Source organism: Mus pahari, chromosome 17 (assembly GCF_900095145.1).
Source record: "Mus pahari chromosome 17, PAHARI_EIJ_v1.1, whole genome shotgun sequence".
NCBI lineage: Eukaryota > Metazoa > Chordata > Mammalia > Rodentia > Muridae > Mus > Mus pahari.
The window spans coordinates 5,699,669-5,705,479 of NC_034606.1; positions in this window are offsets into that span (position 1 = coordinate 5,699,669).

Consider the following 5,811-nt stretch of genomic DNA (forward strand, 5'->3'; position numbering starts at 1 on the left):
AGACAGACAAGTTAATCAATGGAAATATGGAAATAAAAAAAAAAAAAAAAAAAAAAAAGACCCTAGACTCTAGGACTCTCCTGCACAAAAGCCATTACAGAAAAGTCTTCAAAAGTGAGACCAGACCCAGCCCAGCACTCACAGTATCTGACCAGGGTCAGCCACTGCCAGGCACGAGACTGGGAGTGGGGGTGGGGGGATAATTATCATAAATTCACAGTAGCAAAGGGTTTGGTAAGTGTCACCCTAAACTGAGTGCTTTGGTCATCAGCTCATTTAATCCTCAGAGCAGCCCTGTGGTGACCGTGGTGGCTGGAAACCTAGTCAGCTCTTCCCTGTCCCCTATCTCCCCCAACCCCCAAGGGCACGCCCATCAGTCTTCCTCCAGTGGGCCTGGCTCCAAAGTTGAGACCTTAACCACCCAGCCCTACCACCTCACCATGTGGCAAATTACTTTTCCTTCTGGACTCTCAGTGGTGATCTGGAAGGCAGCCAAGCGTTTGTAGGAAAGCTCTCAGTCTGAACTTGGAGGAGCCAGGAGTGATTATTACTAGTGATCTGAAAAGAAGAAAAAAAGTCTGGGGGCGGGGCGCTCTAGTTTGTTTTGAAGTCTGCGGTTGAATGAAGGCAACCCAGCCATTTCAGCAGACTGCTATGTTACCACTGATGGGATGTCGGGGAGAGATCCTTATTTTCAGACTCAAGCAAGGTCTTTACCCCTCTGTTATAGTTCAGGGCAAGGCTGAGAGGGAGGAAACTTAGATTCTACTCCTGGCTTCTTTACTTAGATGAATGAGGTCGTCTTCGGCCTCTTAGGATCTTCGTGGAAAGTTCAGGTTATTTGCTTGGCCTCCGTCAGAACTCATATAGGACAGGTCCGGTGTTGCACTGGTGTGCAGGGCGAGGCAGTGCAAACGCAGGGCTTTCTGTGGAGGAGACCAGCGTTTTTCTCAGAGCGGAGCAGCAGGCAGGCCCCGCAGAGAGGAAAGCTCTGCAGAGGGATATTTTTGAGACTGATGCAGAATCCTAAGCAGTGACGTCCCGGTGACTCAGCTGGTGGGTGGAAGTGATTTTCAATAATGACAGTATCACCATGTCCCTCCTCCCACAGTGTCTCACATCACCAAAGACATGCGTGCGCACTAGCCCTGACCCCACTGACTCAGCTACTGAGCACTGCAGGAAGCGACTAAAGGGAACAGGGGCGGGCGGGCGGGCGGCTCACAGGCTGTCCCTCTGAACCCTGCAAACCATTTTGCATGCGGAAAGTAATACTTTCCTCTTCCTCAGAAGCAAGCACAGAAAAACAAGGGTAGGAAAGGTCACCTTGTCCGTCTGTCCTCCAATTGTCAAACAGTCCTCCAGGAGCTAAGTGCCACCATTATCAGGAAGAGGCCACTTGAGTTAATTAGAAAGGGAAGCCACCCAAATGCAGTTAAAAACGAGTAGAGCTTGGTAGCATTTTTGAGAGAAAGAAACTGCAGTGCTTAAATAGAACCATTTACAGATGTCTTTTCAGACAGAACAACAGGAAAATCAGCTTAGCTAAGAAGTGTGGGTCATGGCCCATGTTTGGAGCTAATGAGTGACCGAAACAGTTGCCTGTCACCAAGGCAGTCTTGTGTCCTTCCCGACCTCGGGTGCCTTCAGAGGTAAGGGGTCAATTAAGGACTTTTCTGGGAAGGATTTTAGCGACCTCAGCAACAGTTAGCAGTGGGAGGAAGGGAAGGGTGGCTTCCTAGGAGCCGCCTTCTCATGAATAAACATGAGTTTGCCATAGAGAGGGTTGTGTTGGAGTAGAGATGCCAAGTATGGCCAGAGTGCACCGCAGGAGCCAAAGGCTGCAGTGGTTGGAGGCTTCTGCCTCACCCCTCACCTATGCTGAAGTCTGGGGCTCCTACTGGAACCTGGAGGTTTTCTTTAATGGGCTCTGTATTGAGAAGCACTTGGAGTGGGCTGGGCTTATTGTGCTTGGTGTTCTGGATTCTAGCCCCACAGCCGCTACCCAACAAACAAACAAACAAACCATTGAAGACTGTAAGGACACATAAGAATTAAAAATAAGGTTTGGATCTTGCTGAAAACAAGAGTTGTGTGTGGTGGTGAATATCAGTGGCAGCAACACGCGGCAGGCTGAGCGGGTGCCTCAAGGTCCACACTGTGAAGAAAACGCCCTCTCTCCCCTCTTTTCCTTTTCTTTCTGTTTCTTTGAACATTTATGTTAGAAAACTCAAAGCTGTAAATCCTTCTTAGAAATGTACATAAATCCTTGGAGACCCTATTACCATTTTGTCAGCTCTGTGACCTGGAAATGTCTCTCAAACTGGCAGAGGCCAGAAATGGGTGTGGGATCCCCAGAGCTGGAGTTACAGACAATTATGAGCTGCCGGATATGGGTACTGGGAATCAAACTCTGGTCCCCTACAAGAACAGCCTATGCTCTTAACTGCTGAGCCATCTATCCTGGCCTACATCCTTTTAGGAAAAAAAAAAATCTGTCTGTCTGTCTGTCTGTCTGTCTGTGTGCTTGCCTGCCTGCCTGCCTGTCTGACTGCCTGTCTGTTTTCCAGGATGTTTTTAAGCTCACTCACCAGCCCAGTTTGGTCTTGCCCTCCAGTTCCTCCCACCTCCCCTTCCGTTTTATAGCTATGTGCCATCATGCCTACCATAACTTTTTTTTTCTTTCTCTAGACCATGTCACTGGCCGGAACTCCTATGTAGAACAGGCCGGCCTACAACTTACAGCGATTCTCCTTCCTGCCTCTGCCTTGTGAGTGCTGAAACTAAAGGCATGCACCACAGTACTTCACATTTGATATATTCTTAAAAATTCGATCTGCTCCACTCCTGAGTGTGTATGCCAGGAGACTGTGTATATGCGCCCACAGTAAGACTTTCATATCATGTTTACAACAGTCTGTTCTTGGTAGCAGAACTGGAAACAGCCCAAGCAAACTTACCAAGAGGAGAAAGGATAAATGAAATGTACAGCTATATAACAGAATGCTATTCTGTCATTAAAACCAATTAGTACCATGTAAAATAACATTAGGGACTCTCAAAAACAGTATGTTGCTCCAAAGAAGCCAGACAGAAAGACTACACACGGTGATCTACAATAGCAAATTAATCTACTGTAGAGGAAGTGACTGAAAGGCGTGCTGCCTGCATCAGGCACAGGAGGCACTGAGTGCAGTGGGCAAGAGGGACCTTTGGAGATGAAGGGCATGACTTTTGTCTGTGTGTGCATCATGGGTGCACATGTATGTGCAGGTGTGTAGAGACCAGAGGACACCCTGGGATGCTGTTCCACAATTGATGCCTACCTTGTTGTATTTCTCTTCTCTTCTCTTCTCTTCTCTTCTCTTCTCTTCTCTTCTCTTCTCTTCTCTTCTCTTCTCTTCTCTTCTCTTCTCTTCTCTTCTCTTCTCTTTTNTTCTCTTCTCTTCTCTTCTCTTCTCTTCTCTTCTCTTCTCTTCTCTTCTCTTCTCTTCTCTTCTCTTCTCTTCTCTTCTCTTCTCTTTTCTCTTCTCCTCTCCTCTCCTCTTCTCTTCTCTTCTCTTCTCTTCTCTTCTCTTCTCTTCTTTCTTCCTCCCTCTCTCCCTCCTTCTCCTCCCCCTCTCTCTCTTTCTTCCTTTTTGGGACAAAACTATGGCCTGAAGCTCATAGACTAAGCTAGGCTGGTCAGTCAATTAGAGTCTGTCTCTACCTCCCTGGTGCTAGGATTTTACTCACTGCCCACCACCACCTTTTCAATGTCGGCTCTGGGGATCAAATTCCAGGCTGGCAAGGCAAGCATTTTCTATTGACAGAGTTACCCTTCCCCCATCCTCATGTTCTATCCTGCTTGTTAGGGTGGAGAGTGAATTAAGTGTACAGGGAGAGTAGTTACAATGTATCAGTAGTGTGGAGAGCACTTTAAGTGTATGGAGAGCAGTTACAATGTATCAGTAGTATAGCACATGCTTACTCTTGAACTGTGCATAGAAGCCATTCCAAATTCTACTTTGATATACCTTGGGTCAGGTACCTTATTAATACTGGAAATTTAGTTCTTAGAGTTCTGGAGTCTGGAGCCCAACTCGATGTCAGGGTGGCAGGGTCCAGGGAAAACTCCTTTGACAACTTTTTTCTGTATCCTCACTGATGTAGGGAGCCATTGAATTCTCTGGATCTCTTTTTTTCAAGGTATGAATACTATTCATGAAGACTCTGCCTTATGACCTAATCACTTCCAACAACCCCACTTCCAGATGCCATCACCTTAGGGCTTAGGTTTTAACAAGAAATTTTGGTGCAAAACACAAATAGTCTCCAGCAGTGGGCATATCTGATTGAATATAGAATATATTTAAATAAAGTTTATTCTTTAACACATTTTGAAGTAAAAATAATGCAATTTCTTTCTTATCCAAGGTGAGGCCTAGTTCACCAGGTGGCCTCAGTGTGGATGCCCCAATGTGGAGTCTTGTTCTGATGCAGAGTGCAGAGCTTGCCCCAGGGTCACTCCCAGTCCATCCCTGTACTTTGTAAAGATCAGGCAGAGGTCAGTTCGCAGCCAATGGCCTCCCTGGGGAAGGCCTTTGCTGTCAGGATTACAGGAAGCGCACAGTCAGGGGTCTGTGATGAGTCACGATTATCTACCTACAGGGATGAAAGAGCCCTGTGGTTCACATCAAGGTTAATCGGAATATTAAAGGGTTTCTTCCTCAGGGGGGAAATAGAAGACTCTGTCCTTAAATATTTCACTTCCTATAAAGGATGTCACCTCAGCTTGCTGTTGAAGCTTTGATTCTTTGTGCTCATGAGCATTTCACATTTGGTTAAGGACAAAAATTCTTCTTGGAAAGACAGTGAAGGGCTTAGGAAAAGCAACAGATTCTTGTCGGTGTTTATGAAATCAGAGAGAAGCCTGCTTCTTTTCTGTCATAAGAGCCCTGGTTCCTGCTTCCAAAGTTGGTGACATGGTTATATCTACCACCAGTTGGGCAAGTGAGTGGATTTCTTGCCTTCACCATAGGCCAGGCAAGGCTAAAAGAGTCTGAATTAATACTTTATTGTAACTAAGAACTCACCACAAAGTCAGAAAATGTCAGAATGGGATCTGAGAGAGGTTTGGAAAGAGTGTTGTATACAATGGTTAGACAGATGTCCATTTCCTTTAAGGCTAGAGGAGAGTGTCTGGCTGGTTAGCTCAGTTGGTTAGAGCATGATATTAATAAGGCTAGAGGAGAGGAAGTGCACTAGCTACAACTACCAGTCCAGAAACCCTGCTGGCCAGATGGCTTAGTAAGTCTGCCAGTCAATCCTAGAGGGAGGAGAGGAAAAGTAGAGAGAATCTAAGGTAGAAGAGGGGACAGGGAGCATTTTAGATACAATCACATCGGTAACAAATTAGAGGATGGAGGTGGAGATATATAAAAGAAATGGGAATAGCATCTCTGATCCCAAACATACTGATGCCAATGATAAGAATATTTCTGAGTGGTACCAGAAGCAGTGGGGTTGGTCTTCATGTCTCCCCAGCTCTTGTAAGGGAAGCAGTGTCACCATCTCCATTCTGAGAAAGACACTAGAGGGTCTAGAGGGGAAGGCCTACTCTTTCTGGTGGACCTGGTGTCAGCGGTGTGCCCTGATAAGAAGCTGTTCTGTTTTTCAAGGAACAGTATGGCTAGCACCTACACACACACACACACACACACACACACACACACACACACACACACGGACAGGGACATACACAGAGTGAGAGGGAGGATGGAGGGGAGGAGGAAAAGAGAGAGAGAGAAAGAGAGAGTGAGAGGGAGAGGG